General features: G+C 34.9%; 1 pseudogene; it reads left to right on the plus strand.

The window, feature by feature from the left end:
* Window positions 1-418: 418 nt before the first annotated feature.
* On the plus strand, window positions 419-1,195 carry LOC114038448 (annotated as a pseudogene).
* The last annotated feature ends 7,312 nt before the right edge of the window (window positions 1,196-8,507 follow it).

Here is an 8,507-nt window from a genome sequence, read left to right on the forward strand (position 1 = left end):
AAACTGGAAAATAGCACGGCAAAAACTATGCAGAGACCAACATTTTACAAACTATATCAAGATAAGGTCAAAATGGTACATGATTTAGACATAAATGAAGATACCATAAGCAAATTAGGAAAGCAAGGAATAGTTTATCTATAAGATATTGGGAGAAGGGTAAAATTTATGACCAAACAAGTGATAGAGAATATTATAAAATACACAATGGATAATTTTGATTACATTAAATTAAAAAGGTTTTACACAAACAAGACCAAAGCAACCAAGATCAGAAGGAAAGCAGAAAGCTGGGAAATTATTTTTACAGCCAATGTTTCTGATAAAGGCCTCATTTTTTAAATATATAGAGCACTAAGTCAAATTTAAAAGAATACAAGTCCCTCTTTCTACCAAGTCCAGAGCCAGGTTACATGAGATGGACCAAGTGATCCTTAGTCAAAGGAAGAGTGAAGGCTCTGTCTTGCAAGCCCATGTGAAGCACAGGAAAGGTGTTGCCAAGCTCCAGGGTGAAAGGCATGGCTACATTAAAGATATCATAAAGGACATAATCTGTGATCCAGGCCCAGGAGCATCTTTTGCAAAAGTAGCTTTCTGGGATCCTTACTGATTTAAAAAGAGTACACAGCTGTTCATTGCTGCTGAGGGTATCCACACCAGCCAGTTTGTTAATTGTGATAAGAAAGCTCAGCTCAACATTGGCAATGTTCTCCCAGGAGGCACTATGCCTGAAGGGACCATAGTGTACTGTCTTGAAGAAAAGCCTGGGTGCCAGGGTAAGCTTGCCTGTGCATCTGGAAACTATGCCACAGTGATTTTGCATAATCCAAAAACCAAGAAAACACATTTTTATTTATTTTGTTTTGTTTTTCTGAAAGCTACCTTCAGGTTCTAAGAAAGCGATCTCCTCTGCAAACAGAGCTATGGTTGTTGTTGTTGCTGAAGAAGGTCATACTGATAAACTCATTCTTACAGCAGGTCATGCCTACCACAAGTACGAGGCCAGAGAATCCGCTGGCCTTGTGTTTGGGGTGTGGCTAGGAATCCTGTGGAAAACCCCTTTGGAGGATGTAATCACCAGCATATTGGAAAACCATCCACCATTTGAAAAGATAGCCTAGCTGGATGAAAAGTCAGTCTCATCACTGCCTGGTGTTGACTCTGGGGTACCAAGACTGTACAGGAGGAGAACTAAAATACAGAATCCTGGCAATGAAAATTATTTTGGAAATTGTATAAATAGAAAAAAAAATACAAGTCATTCCCAAATTGATAAATGGTCAAAGGATATAAACAGACAGTTTTCAGAGGAAGAAATTAAAGCTATATATAATCATACAAAAAAGTGCTCTACATCACTATTCATTATATAAATGTGAATTAAAACAACTCTGAGGTACCACCATCTGATTGGCTAATATGAAAGGAAAAGAAAATAGTAAATGATGGAGAAGATGTGGAAAAATTGGAACACTAATGCATTGTTGGTGGAGTTGTAAACTCATCCAACCATTCCAGATAGCAATTTGGAACTATGACCAAAAGGCAACCAAATTGTGCGTACTCTTTAATCCAACAACACCACTGCTAGGTCTGTATTCCAAAGAGATCATAAAAAAGGAAAAAGATCCACATGTATAAAAATACTTGTAGCCCCTCTTTTTGTGGTGGCAAATAATTGGAAATTGAGGGGATGCCCATCAACTGGGAAATGGGTGAACTAATTGTGTTATATGACTGTAATGGAATACTGTCTTTCTATAAGAAATGATGAGCTGTCAAATTTTCAGAATCAGAAGAACATTGTACACAGCAACAGAAACGTAGTGTAATGATTAACCATAATCAACTTAGCTCTTCTCAGCAATACAATGATCCAAGACAATTCCAAAAGATTCATGATGGAAAATGCTAACAATATCCAGAGAAAGAACTATGGAGTCTGAATGCAGATTAAAGCATTCTACTTTCATTTTTTTTCTTTCTGGTGGTATAAACTTTTTGTTCTGATTCTTCTTTCACAACATGACTAATGCAGAAATACTTTTAATATGATTGTGCATGTATAACCTATATCAGATTGCTTGATATCTTAGGAAGGAGGGATAGAAGGGAAGGAGGGAGAAAAATGTGGAACATACAATTTTACAAAAATGAATGTTGAAAACTATCTTGAAATGTAATTGGAAAATTAAAATATTAAGAAATAAAAGAAAAGCAAAATGAGTAGAACCAAGAAAACATTATATACAGTAAAATAATATTGGTTTTATATTGACTTTGAGTGAATAGATGATGCAATGAGTTAAGTGTTGGATCTAGAGTCAGAAAAACCTGAGTTCAAATCCAACCTCTGAAACTTATTATCTGTGTGACCTTGGACAAGTAACTTACCCTTTGTTTATCTCAGTTTTCTCATCTGTAAAATGAGGATAATAATAGAACCTACTTTCCAGGATTCTTGTGAGGATCAATGTGATAATATTTGTAAAGCATTTAGCAAAGTGCCTGGCACATAGTAAATGCTATATAAATGTTAGTTATTATCATTGTCATCATAATTACTGGGGGGGGGAGGTAATTAATAATTAGAAAATCCACATATGCACCAAACTATTTATAGGAGAAATATTTGTGGTAGAAAAGGAAATGGTTACACAGATTTTGGTATTGGAATCTAATGGAGTATTAGTATCCTGCAAGAAAACAATGAAGGGCAGCTAGATGATACAGTGGATACAGTCCCTCCCTGAAGCCAGGAGGACCTGAGTTCAAATCCAGCCTCAGACACATAACACTCACTAGCTGTGTGACTCTGGGCAAAAACAAACAAACAAACAAACAAAAAACCAACAAAAACAAAACAAAACAAAACAAAACAATGAAATCAGTCACCAAGCAGTATTTAAGTACCCACCATGGACAGGCACTGTATTAAGCATTAGGGATACAAAGAAAGGTAAAATACAGTCTATGTTCTCAAGGAGTTGATAGTCTAATGTGATTAATATGATTAATGTGGAATAGCATGGAAAAACTTACATGAACTGATGCAGAGTAAAGTACGCAGAACCCAGGAAGAAAAAGCCATATATAACGACTACAGATGTGTCAATGGAAGAGAAAAGTGAAACATAAAGAAATCAATGGTGAAGTATGACAAGGTACCCCAAAACCAATCCTTGGAAGAACTGGAATACAGGTGTGGAACACTGAATACTTTGAACACTTTTTCACATGTATTTATTGAGTTTTCTCCTCATATTCTTTTTCTTTTGAAATATTCTTTCTTATATGGTATGACTGTGGGAAGAAATTGGAGGAAGGTGCTATACTGGGAGAAACTGTCAAAAAAAATCAATAAAATTATATTTAATTCTACTCTTTAAGTAACTAATTTAACAGTAGATACTTTAGATATTCTTTTCCATAAAATAATTTATAGCACCCGGCCTCGCCACTTGGCCCCATCCCCAAAATCCACTGCTGCTGCCCCTGTCTTTGGCCCTGCCAAGCCTCTTATCTAGCATCAATCCTGGCCGCTCGCAGTCCAGGTCCACAAAGCTCCCCTCCTCGGTGTCCCTGAAACTCTGCCTGCCCCTGAAGGCCATCATGTTGGACAAGACTGAGCTCCCTGCCCACGCAGATGGATTATAAGGGTCAGAAGTTACCTGAATATGTTTCAGGGAATTATTCTTTTTTCTGCAGAAATTGGCTTTGTCTATGGATATGTGGCTGAACAGTGTGGTTGGACAGTTTATATCGTTATGGTTAGATTTCCTTTTTCATGCTTGCTGACATTCCTCTATGGCCCACATATCTGACACCAACTCAAATGGCTCCCTGTTCAAGACTCAGGCTCAGAATACAGGAAACCAGGAGAGAAAAAAATAAAAAAGGCATCCTAAAAATCACTGAAACACATCACATGGTTCAACCTTGAACCTTCTGTTCTTTGTGAAATCTTAATTTGTCATGTACAAAACACAAAATAAAACTACCTACACCATCATTGCAAACAAAACTATGGAATCTATTTTGGATTAAAAAAAACAATTTGAAATTAAGTAAATCTTCATGAATGTTTAAAAATCACCTACATATTCAGAATCTATTGTATAACCACAACATAAGTACTGTTATTTTTGTTTTTGCTATTTTATTTTTCTCAATTACATGTCAAGACAATTTTAAAAGATTTTGTGTTCCAAATTTTTCTCCTCCTCTCCCCCCCCTTCCTAAAATGGTAGAGAATTTGATATAGGTTATGCATGTGCTATCATTTAAAATATATTTCCATATCAGTAACAGTTGTAAAAGAAGAAATGGATCAAAAGGGAAAAAAATACAAAAATGAATCAAGTAAGTAGAAAAAGTGTGCTTCAATCTGCATTGAGTCCATTAATTCTTTATCTAGATGTGGATAGCATTTTCCTTCATGAGTCCTTTGTACTTGTCTTGGATTATTGTGTAGCTGGGAAGAGCTGAGTCATTCATAGTTGATCATCACATAATGTTGCTGATGCTGTGTACAATGTTTTCTTGGTCCTGCTCATTTCACTTTGCATCAGTTCATACAAATCTTTCCAGGGTTTTTTTTCCCCTAAAATCTGCCTATTCATAATTTCTTATTGCGTAACAGTATTCTATTCCATTCATATACCACAGCTTGCTCAGCCACTTCCCTTCAATTTTCAATATTTCGCCACAACCAAACAGGCTGATATATATATAGTTTTGCACATGTAGGTTCTTTCCTATTTTTTATTATCTCTTTAGGATACAGACCAAGTTGTGGTATTGCTGCATCAAAGGGTTTGTACAGTTTGGTTGTCATTTGGGCATAATTCCAAATGGCTCTCCAGAATAGTTGGATCCAGGGCAGTTAGGTGGCGCCATGGATAGAGCACTGCTCCTGGATTCAGGAGGACGTGAGTTCAAATGTGGCCTCAGACACATAACACTTACTAGCTGTGTGACCCTGGGCAAGTCACTTAACTCCATTGCCTGACCAAAAAAACAAACAAACAAACAAAAACCAGAATGGTTGGATATGTTCATAACTCCACTAATAGTGCATTAGTGTCCCAATTTTCCCACATTTTTTTCTGTCATATTAACCAATCTGATAGGTATGGGGTGGTACCTCAGAGTTTTGTTTTCTTTTGTTTTTGTTTTGGTTTTGTTTTGTTATAGGCAATTAGGTTTAAGTGACTTGCCCAGGGTCACACAGCTAGTAAGTGACAAGTGTTTGGTCTGAGACCAGATTTGAACTCAGGTCCTCCTGACTTCTGGGCCGGTGCTCTATCCACTACGCCATCTAGCTGTCCCTCTCAGAGTTGTTTTTATTTGCATTTCTTTAATCAAAAGTGATTTAGAGCACTACTTCATATGCCTTCATATACCTTTGATTTATTTATCTTAGAACTTCCTGTTCATATTCTTTGACCATTTATCAATTGGGAATGATTTCTAGTCTTTTAAAGTTGACTCAATTTTCTATATAGTTGAGAAACAAGAGCTTTATCAGAGACACTTGCTATAAAGATTGTTTCCTAGCTCTCTGCTTTCCTTCTAATCTTGGTTATATTGGTTTTATTTTGCAAAAGCTTTTCATTTATTATTTAATCTTTTTATTTATTTTACATTTCATAATGCCCTCTATCTCTTATTTGGTCATGAACCTGTCACTTTTAATTTCTTTAAAAAATGGGTAATATACTACTTCATGCATATATGTTTAGCATTGATATTACTTCATTGTATATGATATCTTTTAGCAAGATGAAGTTTCCTTTCTTATCTCTTTTAATTAGTTCTATTTTTGCTTTTGCTTTCAGATCAGGATTGCTATGCCTTTTTTTTTAATTTAGCTGAAGAATAATATATTCTGGTCTAGCCCCTTCTCTTCACTCTGTGTGTGTCTCTCTGCTTCAGGTGTGTTTGGAAAAATAGCAGTTGCTCATGGGTAGGCCAAGCTAACATAACAAAAAAGATAATTCTACATAGGTTAATTTACCTATTCAGTGCCATACCAATCAAACTACCAAAAATTATTTTATTGAGCTAGGAAAAATAACAACAAAATTCATTTGTAGTCAATGACTATAGTAGTCTACTATGTGATAATCCCAGAGACTCCACTTTTTGGGATAAGAACTCACTTTTTGGCAAAAATTTGCTGGGAAAACTGGAAAAAAATAATATGGCAGAAACTATGCATAGACCAATGTCTTACACTTTATACCAAGATAAAGGCAAAAAGGGTACATGATTTCAAAAGAAAGAGTGCTACCATAAGCAAATTAGTAGAGCAGGAGTAATTTACCTTTCAGATCTATGGAGAAGGGAAAAATTTATAACCAAACAAGAGAAAGAGAACATTATGAAATTCAAAATGAATAATTTTGATTACATTCAATTTAGTTTTAGCACAAAAAAGTCAAAGCAACTGAAATTAGAAGGGAAATAATAAGCTGGGAAATATTTTTTATAGCCATGGTCTCTGATAAAAGCCTCATTTCTAAAATATATAGAGAACAGAGTCAAGTTTATAATAATACAATCATTCTCCAATTGATAAATGGTCAAAGGATATGAACAAGGAGTTTTCAGATGAAGAAATTAAAGCAATCTATCATCATATAAAAATGCTCTAAATCACAATTGGTAAGATAAATGCAAATTAAAACAACTCTGAGGTACCACCTCACACCTGTAAGATTGGCTAACATGGCAAAAAAAAGAAAGAAAATGATAAATGTTGGAGATGTGGGAAAATTGGAACACTAATGTATTGTTGATGGAGTTGTAAACTAATCCAACCATTCTAGAGAGCAATTTGGAACTACACCCAAAGGACTATAAAACTATGCATACCCTTTGACCCAGCAATACCACAACTACGTCTGTATCTCAAAGAGATCATAAAAAGGGGAAAGGACACACATGTATAAAAATACTTACAGCAGTTCTTTTTGTGATTGCAAAGAATTAGAAAATGAAAGGGTGCTCATCAATTGGGGAATGGCTGAAGAAGTTGTGGTATATGAATATTATAGAATACTATTGTTCTATAAGAAGTGATGAGCTGGCAGACTTTAGAAAAACTTGGAAATACTTACATGAACTGATGCAATGAAGGGAACAGAACCAGGAGAGCATTAGACATAGTAACTTGATATCAATATCGTATGATGACCGACTTTAATAGACTTAGCTCTTCTCAGCAATGCAATGATCTAAGATAATTCTAAGGGTCTCATGATAGAAAATGCTGTCCACATCTGAGTGTGAATGCAGATTGAAGCATACTATGTTCTTTCTTTTTTGTTTTGTTTTGTTTTGCTTTTATTCTTCTGTTTTTTCCTCTTTTGTTCTAATTCTTCCTTCACAATAAGACTAATGTGTAAATATGTTCAACATGATTGTACATGTATAGCCTATATCAGATTGCATGCCATCTTGGAGAGGAGAGGGGAGGGAAGGAGGAAAAAAATTGGAACTCAAAGTCTTGTAAAAGTGAATGTTGAAAACTATCTTTGCATGTAACTAGAAAAAATAAAATGCTATTAAGTAGATTAAAATGAGCAAATTAGGGGTGCTTGGAAATTTTTACCTGTCATATTTATGAAGAAGGGAAGAATTTATCACAAAATCAGAGGTAGAGAGGATCACAGGAGGGAAATTGCATAATTTTGAGCATATTAAATTAAAAAAGTTTTTGCACGAAGAAAACCAATGCAGCTGAGATGGGTGGGGGGAGAGCAGGAAACTGAGAAAAATACGAAAAGTTTCTCTGATATAGGCTTCACTTCTCAAATATGTTAAAAACTGAGTAAAATTTATAAGAATACAAGTCATTCCCCAATTGATAAATCATCAAAGGATATGAACAGGCAGTTTTCAGATAAAGAAACCAAAGCTATCTAGAGTCATATAAAAATGATCAAAATCGCTATTGATTAAAGCAATGAAAACTAAAATAACTCCAAGGTACCACCTAATATGGCTACTATGATGGAAAGTGAAAATGAAAAATATTAGAAGGGGATGTGAAAAAATTGGAATATTCATGTACTGTTGGTAGTTTTGAATGGATCCAGCTATTCTGGAGAATAATTTGGAACTATGGCCAAAGGGCTATAAAACTGTGCAATACCCTTTGATCCAGCAATACCACTACAATTCCAATTTCCCAAAGAAACAGGAAAACATACATACATACATACATACATACATACATACATACATACATATATGTGCGTGTCTGTATCTGTGTCTGTTTTATAACACATATGCTGTCATACATGTGAATATGAATATATATACATATATATACACATATTTATATATATATATTCTTCGTGGTGGAAATTGAGAGGATCCCTATAAGTTGGGGAATGGCTCAACAACCATGATATATGACTATAATGGAATTCTATTTTGCTCTAACAAATGAAGAGCAGAGTGGTTTCAGTAAAACCTGGGAAAACTTATATGAAATG

The sequence above is a fragment of the Vombatus ursinus genome, unplaced genomic scaffold (assembly GCF_900497805.2).
Source record: "Vombatus ursinus unplaced genomic scaffold, bare-nosed wombat genome assembly UNPS02011014.1, whole genome shotgun sequence".
NCBI lineage: Eukaryota > Metazoa > Chordata > Mammalia > Diprotodontia > Vombatidae > Vombatus > Vombatus ursinus.